The sequence below is a fragment of the Cetorhinus maximus genome, chromosome 21, assembly GCF_964194155.1.
Source record: "Cetorhinus maximus chromosome 21, sCetMax3.hap1.1, whole genome shotgun sequence".
NCBI classification, from domain to species: Eukaryota; Metazoa; Chordata; class Chondrichthyes; order Lamniformes; family Cetorhinidae; genus Cetorhinus; species Cetorhinus maximus.
The window spans coordinates 6,169,838-6,182,779 of NC_135899.1; the positions used below are offsets into that span (position 1 = coordinate 6,169,838).

Consider the following 12,942-nt stretch of genomic DNA (forward strand, 5'->3'; position numbering starts at 1 on the left):
CAGTTGAGTTCAGTTTTAATGACACCATGTTTACCCAAATAGATGGTGTTGCCATGGGATCCCCGCTCGGCTCAGCTCTCGCAAACATCTTTATTGGGTTCCATGAGAAATGTGTCTTTGATGGAATGACACCTAACCTCTTACCCCTCGCAAATCTCTGATATGTGGATATATTTGCTATATTTAAATCCACAGCTGCATGTAGCAATCTCCTAACATGTCTAAATGGGCTCCATCCTGCATTCAAATTCATCTTTGAAATGGAGCAGTCAAATTAATTGGCGTACCAGTTGAGAAATCTGCCAGGGGGTTCTCTACCAAGTCTACCGCAAGCCTACCTTCATTGGTCAATATGTGCATTGGAATTTTTACAGCACCACACGCTATAAGATTGTTCTTATCGACAACCTTGTAAATAGGGCCCGAGCCATTTGCTCACCATGCAAGCTTGATGCTGAAATAGGGCACATCAAAGGCATCCTGCAGGATAATGGCTATCCCGATCAGATCATTTTGCACTGTATATCGTGCAAACTAATGAACGGGCCTAAGGCCTTCACTTTCGGCCCTGAAAAATGCCCAGTCTACCTCAGATTACCCTGGTAGGGCAAAGTATCTCCAAAATTTGAGCAACAGGTGAAGCTAGCTGTTTCATGCTGCTGCTATGCAGTAGCAACATGAGTTGTGTTCGCCACTAACAGAATGCTGCTGTCAAGCCAAATGGACGTTCTGCCTATCACACAAATGAGTAAAGTGGTCTATGGACTTCAGTGTCAGTGTGATGCTGGGTATGTAGGCGGTCAGTCCCAAAGGCTGGCAGATTGTATCAAACAGCATGTCCTAGCCGCTGTTCACAATGGGCAGGGTACAGACTGTAGCCAACCAGCCTGTGCTTGCAAAACTCAAAACACAATGTCCAACATTAGATGTGATTCCGCGATTGGATAACATTTGATAAATAATCCTCAGTGTGCTAAGAATTACGCTGACAACCAATTTAATATTGTCAGTTGGGCTCGCATTGTGGCACATTTGAGTGTACTGGAAGCTACATATATTAATACACAGGGCCCTGTTCTTTGCAGATAAAAGAACATGTACATACATTGTGCCTGTTTCAGCTAAACAAAATAAATGACAGCCATTTGCTGACTCATTTCTCAGCTCAATGCCTTGACCAATCAGGGTCAAGCTGCCTGGTTTAAATTTCAAACAATGCTTGGCAGTTAACCATCAGTCACCATCAGTGGTGCAATTCTCCATGGCAATGCCACTTCCCAACCAATCAGCACTGTCTTCACATTGTGAGAATGGATGTTTTCTTTTCAATATTTTTGGGGAATATTGTGTTATTCTGTAAAGAAAGCTTGGTATTTGTGTGTGTGTGTATGCATGTGTGTGTGTATGCATTTGTGTGTGTGATTTAATTAAGCTGGACAGAGATTTATAGGAGCCAGGTTGTCAGGGGTGATGTGGTTTGAAACATGAAAAGGATAGAGGTGTTAAGTTTGAGGTACAAGTAAATAGGTTGGATCTAACATTTGCATTTTAAGATAAATTGAGTTTGTTTGAATGTCATAGGGGAGTCAGAGGAGACAAGAACCATAGGTAAATAGTAGTGGGTATATTATATTTTATTGACTCGAAGGCAAAGACAAGATGGAGACATACAAGACTTTTTAATTTGGAAGGATTTGAGTTTCAAAGAGGTGTGAGAACAATGGAACTGGAGATAAAAAGGTAAAAAGGGTATTTTAGAGTTACTGAGGAGAGCTTAGCTAGAGATAGCTGGAGCTGAGCTGGGAGCTGTTAGCTCTGGGCTGGGAGGAGGTGCAGCTTGAATCAACCATCCAGTCAAGCCAGAAAAGTCTTGGGCTGCAACAAGCAGCTTTATTCTGAAGTGGATTCCACCGCAGAGTGGATAGGGGTAGAGGTCATGTAGTATGCCTCTATTGAAGCTACAGCAGTTTGCCTTGCGTTATATTACTGGATTTCTTTTATAGTTAACATCTATGAGGGAGTTTTGCTTGGAGGTTTTACTTGTGGGTCTGACCAAGTACAGAGTCTTTTTGGGGAATGTTTTCTTAGACTAACCTTAATTGTGTAATACATAATCTTGTATGCTTAAATTTTCTTTTATTCTTGTGAATAAAACTTTTACTTTTAATTTTTAAAATCCAAAAAGTGTTACTGGACCCTTTACTGCTGAGAACAGTATATATTCTTCTCGTTATTAGAATATAATAAAAAGGGTATGGACCGTAAGCGAAGTTTCCCTCCGGTTTGGGCAGCAATTAACACCGGCTGTGGTCATAGCAACATACAGAATAAATTGTTGTTTTCCCCCTATATTGGTATTCTTGTGAATGTCCTGATAAGTGTAAGACAAAAAGCTTAGACATGTATCATTTTTCAAAAAATTTATAATTTTGTTGCCAGATAAATATCAGCCCTGAATAAAAACAGAAATACCTGGAAAAACTCAGGAGGTCTGGCAGCATCGGCGGAGAAGAACAAAGTTGACGTTTCGAGTCCTCATGACCCTTCAACAGAACTGAGTATAGTTAGGAGAGGGGTGAAATATAAGCTGGTTTAAGGGGGGGGGGGGGGGGGGGGGGGGGGAAGAAGGGTGGGAGGGGTTGTTGGGACAAGCAAGCAGTGATAGGAGCAGATAACCAAAAGATGTCACAGACAAAAGAACGAAGAGATGTTGAAGGTGGTGATATTATCAAAAGAATGTGCTAATTAAGATTGGAGAGCAGGACGAGCAAGGTAGCTCTAGTGGGGGTGGGGTGAAATAAACCATGGGTGGAATACATTTAAAAATAATGGAAATAGGTGGGAAAAGAAAAATCTATATAAATTATTGGAAAAAACAAAAGGGAGGGGGAAGAAACGGAAAGGGAGTGGGGATGGAGGAGGGAGTTCAAGATCTAAAGTTGTTGAACTCAATATTCAGTCCGGAAGGCTGTAAAGTGCGTAGTCGGAAGATGAGGTGCTGTTCCTCCAGTTTGCGTTGAGCTTCACTGGAACAATGCAGCAAGCCAAGGACAGACATGTGGGCAAGAGAGCAGGGTGGATTGTTAAAATGGCAAGCGACAGGGAGGTCTGGGTCATTCTTGCAGACAGACCAAAGGTGTTCTGCAAAGCGGTCGCCCAGTCTGCGTTTGGTCTCTCTAATGTAGAGGAAACCACATTGGGAGTAACGAATGCAGTAGACTAAGTTGGGGGAAATGCAACTTCACTTGAAAGGAGTGTTTGGGCCCTTGGCTCCTCACCGTCCAAGGGCCCAAACACTCATTTCAAGTGAAGCAGCATTTCACTTGCATTTCCCCCAACTTAGTCTACTGCATTCGTTACTCCCAATGTGGTTTCCTCTACATTAGAGAGACCAAACGCAGACTGGGCGACCGCTTTGCAGAACACCTTCTGTCTGTCTGCAAGAATGACCCAGACCTCCCTGTCGCTTGCCATTTTAACACTCCACCCTGCTCTCTTGCCCACATGTCTGTCCTTGGCTTGCTGCATTGTTCCAGTGAAGCTCAACGCAAACTGGAGGAACAGCACCTCATCTTCCGACTACGCACTTTACAGCCTTCCGGACTGAATATTGAGTTCAACAACTTTAGATCTTGAACTCCCTCCTCCATCCCCACCCCCTTTCCGTTTCTTCCCCCTCCCTTTTGTTTTTTCCAATAATTTGTATAGATTTTTCTTTTCCCACCTATTTCCATTATTTTTAAATGTATTCCACCCATGGTTTATTTCACCCCACCCCCACTAGAGCTACCTTGCTCGTCCTGCTCTCCAATCTTAATTAGCACATTCTTTTAGATAATATCACCACCTTCAACACCTCTTTGTTCTTTTGTCTGTGACATCTTTTGGTTATCTGCTCCTATCACTGCTTGCTTGTCCCAACAACCCCCCCGACCCCCATCTTCCCCCCCCCCACCCCACCTTAAACCAGCTTATATTTCATCCCTTTCCTATTTCTACTTAGTTCTGTTGAAGGGTCATGAGGACGTCAACCTTGTTCTTCTCCGCCGATGCTGCCAGACCTGCTGAGTTTTTCCAGGTATTTCTGTTTTGTTTTGGATTTCCAGCATCCGCAGTTTTTTGTTTTTATGTAAACATCAGCCCTGTCTTGCTCCATTGATGACATTGGTAAGATAAGTGTTCAGGTATGCTAATAGGTCACAACAAAACCTATTTTGGTTTTGGACAGCAAAGAAAATCTTCAAAGGAAATAACTCTCCATTCAGGTTAGTCAGAGGTTAACTATATTCATGAACTGAAATGGGGAGGTTTGCAATGGTTGGTGCCCAGTTAAGAGTTCAGTGGCATCAGTTTGCATTAACATATCTATACTCGGAGCAGCATAGAAATGTCCCGGCAGACAATCTTTCATAAGGTTATGGTTCCAAAAATCACAATGTTGCTTCAGCATTTTTATGCACAGTTCCAACAAAGTCAGGGGCACTTTTAAGGTCCCGATCTCACTGATTATTTTCTCCAATATAGTTTTGTTCTGTTTGTTCTTTCCACACAGCCTGATACATAGAGATAGTCTGAGATGTGGAGTTTCTGCTCTAACCCTGAAATAGAAAACATCTCTTTCATAGTCTGGCCCACAAATCACCCTCCATTCTCACTATGAATCAGCTCAAATTCACCGACACAAAGAACTTGTTTCACAAGAATTTCCGCAATAGAAAGTGTTCAGCCAATTCTTAAAAAAGCAAATCCAGCTTGCCTTTGCATTGAGGAATTCAATGTGACAAATAGCAAGAAGTAGCTGATGATCTCTGTACTGTGAACAGCCCTTGGGCTGGGGGAGGAGTCAGCCAGAACAATGGCAGTTTCAGACGTGTTCTTGTCAATTAAAGAAACAAGCATTTGGGAAAAAAACTAAACTTAATAATTCTCCAAAGCTGCTTTTTCCACCTTATTTTTTTAAAAATCTGTTCATTTCAGCAGTGTTTATTTAATTTAAACCTTCCTTCCATCATAAGGTCAGAAGCGGGGATGTTCTCCGGTGATTGCACAATGTTCAGCACCATTCACAACTCCCAAGATACTGAAGCAGTCCATGTCCAAATGCAGCAAGACCTGGACAATATCCAGGCTTGCGCTGACATGTGATAAGTAACATTCACGCCACACAAGTGCCAGGCAATGACCATCACCAACAAGAGAGAATCCAACCATTGTCCCCTTGATGTTCAATGGCATTGCCATCACTGAATCCCCACTATCAATATCCTGGGGGGTTACCATTGACAAAAAACTGAACTGATCTAGCCATGTAAATTCTGTGGCTACAAGAGCAGGTCAGAGGCTAGCAACCTGTGGTGAGTATCTCACCTTTTGACTCCCCAAAGCCTGCCCACCATCTACAAGGCACAAGGCAGGAGTGTGATGGAATACTCCCCACTTGCCTGGATGAGTGCAGCTCCCACAACACTCAAGAAGCTTGATACTGTCCAGGACAAAGCAGCCCGCTTGATTGGCACCACATCCACAAACATTCACTCCCTCCAACATGGACGCACAGTTGCAGCAGTGTTTACCATCTGCAAGATGCACTACAGGAATTTACCAAGGCTCCTTCGACAGCACCTTCCAAACCCATGACTAGACTACCATCTAGAAGGACAAGAGCAGCAGATAGATGGGAACACCACCACCTGAAATTTGCCCTCCAAGTCGTTCACCATCCTGATTTGGAAATATATTGCCGTTCCTTCACTGTCGCTGGGTCAAAATCCTGAAACTGTCTACCTAACAGCAGTGAGTGTACCTACACTACATGGACTGCAGAGGTTCAAGAAGGCAGCTCACCACCACCTCAAGGGCAGCTAGGGATGGGCAATAAATGCTGGCCCAGCCAGCAAAGCCCACATCCAGTGAATGAATAAAAAAATAAACAAATCTTAGTCAAATAAAGCCACAGCTCATATCTAATGTGAAGCTTTTCAGTTCTAAATGAAAGGTTACAAAGCTGAAACGTTGATACTGTTTCTCTCTCCACACCTGCTGAATATTTCCAGCATTTTTTCTATTTTCATTTCAGATTTCCAACAACTCAACTATTTGGCTTTTAAGAAAGAGTTAATGGGCCAAATCATCCAGATCTCTGGATCGTTGGAGACCGGACATTTGACTGAAGATCTGCAACAGGGCCCTGTGGAAGTCCTGACATGCGGACTCATGTTGGAACTGCCCAGGAAGTTTAAACTTCCAATTGACACTTCACCAGCTCTCCGGGATCCTGCCTGAATTTCTCTGAGTTAGTGTCAGACAGTTGGGAGAGATCCATGATACTGACCTGGATCGTTGGCCAAGAAATATTAGACAGATTAAAACCCAGTCTAACACCTTGACAACTCCATAATTGATCCCCCCAAATCACCCTTCCTGAACCCCTGACTACTCCTCACCAACTATCCAACTACACATTGAACAGACCCTGCTACCCTTCTTGTCTACCCTCTGACCACCAACAAACCCCATTCCACTGACCTAACCCGACTATCCTCCAACCACCCGACTAACCCTCCAACATCCCCCAACCCAACCCGAACACAACCCCGACTACCTTGAAATCGTAACCCAATCTAATCCAACCCGGCTAAACCCCCCAACTACCCTTTCTACCCCCAACCACTTGACTACCCCTTTACCTGGCTAACCCTGACATGTCTATCCACTCACCCACCTACCAACAGTCCCACCTACTCACCTCACCCACTCTTTACTCACCCTCTCACACTCCTACCTACCCTAGTCACTTACCCACTCGTCCACTCAACCAATCACCCACGTACCCATTCACCCACATACCCACATACCCACCTCACCCACCTACCCACTCACCCGTCCACTGACTTCACCCACCCACTTACCTATTCACTCATTCATCCCATCGGCCATTCATTCACTCACTCAACCATTCACCAACATTCGAAGACTGGACTTTTGAGCCCACCATACCGCAGCTAGTGAAGTAAAAAGCGGGTGTGCCCATCTTCCCCGACTCTGCTCTGAGAGTTTCCCGAGGGAAGCTGTGCCTTTCTTTGACAGCCTTGATTGGAAGATCCCGGAAGAAATGCGCAGCAGTCCTGAGTCGATGGAATCTTCAAGAGTCGCTGCAATCCACTCATTATTGCTGCTACTTGAAAGATTTGGGCCATTATCGCAGGCTATTTATCTTCTGTCAGCACTGGAAAAAGTTAACTATGCAACACATTTAAAACAAGTCCTGAAACAGGGAAAAGGGTTCTGAGGGAAGAACTAAAGGGAAGGACTGTAATAGGGTAGAAAACTGAAGATATTAAATGACAAGTAAAGGCTGATGGTGCAAAGCAAACAGGTGTGGTAATGAAACAAGTAAAGAATCCACTTACTGGAAAAACATGTGGGGGACTGAGTAGGACTGGGACAAAGGATGTTCCACTACCCTACAAAATACAGGCATAACTCAGACCCATACCTGTCTCCATAGCAATAAATTTTATTTGGAAGAAATGAGTGGAGTTAGTGGAGAAGTTGTTCAATGTAAGCACAAGTTCAGACAGGTAGAGGAGGATGGTATGGATTGGGATTGGGTCTGAATTCAAGGAAGAAGCAGAGAATCCCCCTGAGATTGTCCTGGTAAGGGATGGAGGTGTAGAGAGGTTGGACTTCCATAGTGAAAAGGAGACAGTTAGGGCCAGGAAATTGTAGAACTTTAAAGTGACGGAGGGCGTCAGAAGAGCAAAGAATGTTGGTGGGGAGAGGCTGGTTAAGGGGGAAAAAGAAAGCTAGATTTGAGATAGGAAATATCAGTTTAGTGGAGGAAGAAAAAGTTGAAATGATGAGTGTACCAGGGCAGTCCTGTTTGTAGACCTTGGGAAGGAGGTAAAAGTGGGGTGTTTGGGGATGTGGGGGAGACTGTGAGGTTCAAGGCCTTAGAAATCTCCAGACAAGGTGAAGCAAGTGACAGTCTTTCTTTTGTCAGGATTCCTCTTGTGTTTGTTTTTGTTTTGGAACTGCAGTGTTGGTAATGAATCTGCTGCTTTCCCTATTTGAACCTCCTCTAGACAGAAACAATTGGAGCTTTCAAAAGGCAATTGGATAAGAGCCTGGAGAGAGAAAGAAAAGCTGCAGGGCTGCAGACAAATGGTGAAGTAGTGGGAGGAGCTGAAGTGCTCTTAGCAGAAAGCTGACACAGCCATGATGGGCTGAATGGCCTCCTTCTGTATTGTAACCATTCTCTGATTATATAACTTTTTGTTTTTTTTTGCTCGTCCCATTACCTCTCCCTTTGGCTTTACACCATCATCACTTCTGTCATTCAATCTCTCCTGTCTTCTGCTTTATCACAGACCTTTCCTTTTGTTCTTCCACATTCCCTCTTTCCTTCACTCTGTAATTTCTTTAAGCCTGTTACATCTGTTACGGACAGGAGAGGGTTTAATTTAAACAGCTCTGATTTTCCACTCATTACCCATCCGTAAACGGAAAGATATTTTTGATTTTTGGTTTCCCTCTTTAAATTTTCCACAACCCTTCAGTTTTGGAGTGATCCAATCATTGAGTAACAACTCCACATCAAACTCGGGATAAAGTAAAATAAGAGGGGTAGTATTTTTTACACACCCACACACAAAAAAGTGGGAAGGCGTTTCACAACATCCACCCCTTTTTCATTTATACTATAAAAGAGGGATAAGGGAAAGAAGTGGGTTAAGGACAAAGACCACAATAAAAATAAGAATTATGGTTTAACGTGAGTCCAGAGTCCAGTAAGTCTATGTCCAATGAAGGTTCTTTCAGGTGGATACAAAAACAAAAAACTAGGGCCATGAGGACTCGAAACGTCAACTCTTTTCTTCTCCGCCGATGCTGCCAGACCTGCTGAGTTTTTCCAGGTAATTCTGTTTTTGTTTTGTTCTTTCAGGTGGCTTTGTCTGGCAGAATTCCTGGTCTTGGCCCTAGGAACTCAGTTGCAGGTTGAGTCCGTTGAAGGTGCAGCAAAGTATTCTTGTATCCTTGGAATTAGGTCACTCTGTAGGTCTGGAGATCAGACTCTGAGAGAGATGGAGGTCAGAGAGGCAGGCTGCTAGCCTGGAGTCCGGTTTTCTCTTCTGAGGTTAAACCACAACTGAAGATGGAATCCGAAAGCTGTATAGTTAAAGTAATTCAAACAGCTCAAGTCTCGGTCATGTGACAAGGTGGTTTCAGATCAAGCTATTCTGCTAATGAGGCACCCTTGTTAAAACCCATTATATTTTGAGCATGTAACTGTAGAACCAAAGTTGGAGATGAGAATCCCAATAACTCTGCCTTTGTGCAGCGCTGGCTGGTGCAGATGCCTCGTCTACTAGCCCTTTGTCTTAGCATGGCTGGAATGTTTATACAATGCAAGGAGTGTTGCATTCCAGGAGTTTGATGAGATAGCCTTTGCCCATGTTTAAGCAATTCAGAAACTTTCAGAACTACCATCTTGTGGTCACCTGCAGCCATTTTATCAGTCCAGCCATTTGTTCATTTTTGAAAAGTAATAAGTTTATAAAGTAACCAGGGTGATATATATATATATATATATATAATAATATATATATATATATATATATATATATATATATTATCCTCCCTGTCTTCTGATCATGTCACATCTCTGTTTCCAATTCAGATGGAAAAAGCTACCTGAGAATGTAAAATAACCATTTTCTGGAAAATTCCTATACTCGACCGACTAGTTCTGAGAGAACATGGAATGTCACGCCTAAAAAGGTGTCAAGGCTTACTTCAGACAGAGACACTTGAAAGGAAGAGATTCAATGCAAAAGACTGAACTTTAATCTCCTATGGTTACAGAGACAATGGAGACTGATTGTCACATCTCAGCAAACATCCAAAACCATCTCCTGTTGAATATATCTCAGAATGTGGAAATGGTCTGAGTTGAAAGAAAACGGATTCCAGGCAAAAGACATGTTTTTTTCCCCTTCCAGAAATACACAAGGAAATGGGTTAAAAAGCTAGCTGCAGACCTGATCTCTGTGTGCTAGTGTTTTACTGTGCAAGTGTTCTCGTGAGCAAGTGTGTGCTGTGAGAGTCACAGCAGAAAAAGATCAACTAGACAGCCCTGAAGCTTGCAGGCAAAAGGCTCTCTCTTTCCCTCTGTTGCTAGAGGCAAGTCAGCAAAGCCACAATCAAAAAGGAAATAGGACAGCTTCTTCAGCCAACCCGCAGAACCAAGTGTCTGGAAACCACCTGTTCAACTGCCAAAGTCAGCTCTACCTGAATCATCCAACTTAACAGCCTTGGCGTTTTGTTATCTACTGCTCATGGATCACAGATAAGTCAAAGATTGATTCGCATATTTTTTAAACTTATATTTGGACTCAACGTCTCATTTCTGATCTGTGTTGCATTTTTATTATTTTTTCTCAGGTTTTAGTAACTAATAAACTTGCTCCTTCTTTGACTCAAGAAATCCTGGTTAAATTGGTTTCTTCTAAAAGATAAATACATTTGGACTGGGAAAAAGGTATTTGTGGGGAGAAGGGATCCCTTTTAAATTAACCTTGTTACGACCAACTGAGGGGGTTGAATGAAGAAGGGGAGTCAGCTCATTCCTCCTCACCCAGGAGCATAACAAAATTGGGGTCCCATTTGGGAAGTTAACAAATTGGGGGACCTTGCCTGGGAATCAGTTGTAGCAATGACCATGGCTGATCGTGGGCTTCACCTCCACTTTCTCAACCACTCCCTATATGCCTTAATTTCCCAAGACTCCAAAACTCTGTCTACCCCAGTCTTAAATATAGTCAACGATGGAGTATTCAGAACTCTCTGGGAGAGAGAATTCCAAAAAAAAATCACAACCCTTTGAGTGAAGTAATTTCTCCCCATCTCAGCCCTAAATGATCTACCCGTTATCCTGAGGCTGTATCCCCGTGAAACCTGTGTTTTAGATTCCCCGACTAGTGGAAACAATCTCTCAGCACCTACCCACCGAGACCCTTCAGAATCTTGCAGTTTTCGATGAGATCGCCTCTCATTCTTCTAAACTCCAGAGAATATCAGCCTCTCACCATAGGACATTCCAGAGGCCAATAGTGAAGCTTTGCTGTACTGCCTCCAATGCAAGTATATCCTTTCTTAAATGTGGAGACCAAAACTGCACACAGTACTCCAGATGCGGTCTCACCAAAACCCTACAATAATTATAGTAAGACTTCTTTATTCTTGTACTCCAATCCCCTTGCAATGAAGGCCAACACGCCATTTGCCTTCCTAATTGCTTGCTGTACCTGCATGTTAAATTTCTGCATTCCTTGTACGAGCACACCCAAGTCCCTTTGAACATCAACACTTAGAAAGTTCCCACATTTTCAGGTCAGACTGGATCAGGATGGCAGGTTCCCTGAGGGAAATTAATTAGAGTCCAGTTTTTCGACAATCCATTTACATTCATTACTGCTGCCTGCCCTTTGCTGGGTTGTGTTTTATAATATTTCTGCTAGAATAAAAAGCAAAAACTTAAAATTGCTTCACTTTATACTGTGCACATTTTACTTGGAGCTCAGTGCCACCTGAGGAATCCTTCGAGATGTCCAACATATGGGGGATGCTGAAAAGTGATCAGCGGAAGGAGCTGTGCAGCCTCCACAAGGAGAAGATGAAGTTATTTTGTAAAACTGACAATCATCCCATCTGTTTTGTTTGTCAAAGTTCAAAAAGCCATCAAAACCACGAGTTACTGCCACGAGAAGAAGCTACTGAAGAGTTTAAGGTGAGGAGATACCACGTCAAATAGAGAAACCTAAGAGATTGATCCTCAACATTGACTTGGGTTTGATGCTTGGCTGTCAATACTTAAGGCATTTTTGATAATGCGTTTGTGTTTATTTACTCACTGGTTCATTACATTGTCAGTTATCTGCATCGTTGCTTGAGGAGTGAGGGATAAAATGTGGAAGAATTTGATTAGTGCCTGTTGATCAGACCTTCAACTACAAAATGAAATCTCTTGTGCAGTGTGTTCCATGTGTGAAGCAGTCAATATCAGCATGAACTTGGTAACCTATAACCAACTCCTCTCGAGCAGCTCGAAGTTTTAGCAATCAGGTAAAATAACAAGAGCCAGGAAACAGGGGCAGATCAATTTCTTTGGGCCGAATCGTCCGGTCCCATTGGCTTCGGGCGTCATGATGGGCAGGGGCGGCTCAAATGGCGAGAAGGTTAAAAATCAGTTTCACGCCTTCGTGAAACCAGTTTGCGATCGTCCTCTTCACCCGTCAGTGACGGGTCATGTCTGTCACTGCTGCATGTCGGGAACCTAATTTCAATACTTAGCATCTCATTATAAGGCCTTTTCGCTGGAATTATCCCCCCACATCAAATTTACCGCCTATGTCAGTGTGACTTCAGAACGGCATGCTTCACAACTGCCCTTAAAGGCTAGCACTTGAGCTTCAAGGGGAGCTCAGAAGTGAGTGCACACAACCTTGCACAGTGCTCGTGAGCATTTCCCATAGGACATTAAGGATGAGTTGCAGTGCATTTGTAGGGGGCACAGGCAAGTCACTTTTTCCCAGCTGGCTTTCAGTGCGGGGCAAGGGCAAGGCCTCCAGTGCGGGTCAGGCAGGTGGTGGTGGGCAAGGCAGCAAAGACTGAAGGAGGGATGCCTGGGGGTGGGGGGAAGGGGGTGAGGGAAGCGGCCACACTTGGAAAAGCTTGTCAAAAGTCAGCATGCTTCCGCAGCTGAGACCGTGCAGCTGCAGCTCCATTGACACGCTTGGAATTGGACCTCTGAAGCTTTTCTGCCCACTCACAGTATTGTTACAAAGCAGGAGGAGGCCATTCGGCCCATCGTGTCTGCACCAGCTCTCCAACTGAGCATTATGACTCAGTGCCATTTTCCTGCCTTGTCCCCATACCTTTGCA

General features: G+C 43.6%; 1 pseudogene; it reads left to right on the forward strand.

Moving 5' to 3' along the window:
• The first annotated feature begins 11,605 nt into the window (after positions 1-11,605).
• Positions 11,606-12,942, forward strand: part of LOC144695499 (zinc-binding protein A33-like) — a 519,682-nt pseudogene continuing 518,345 nt past the window's right edge.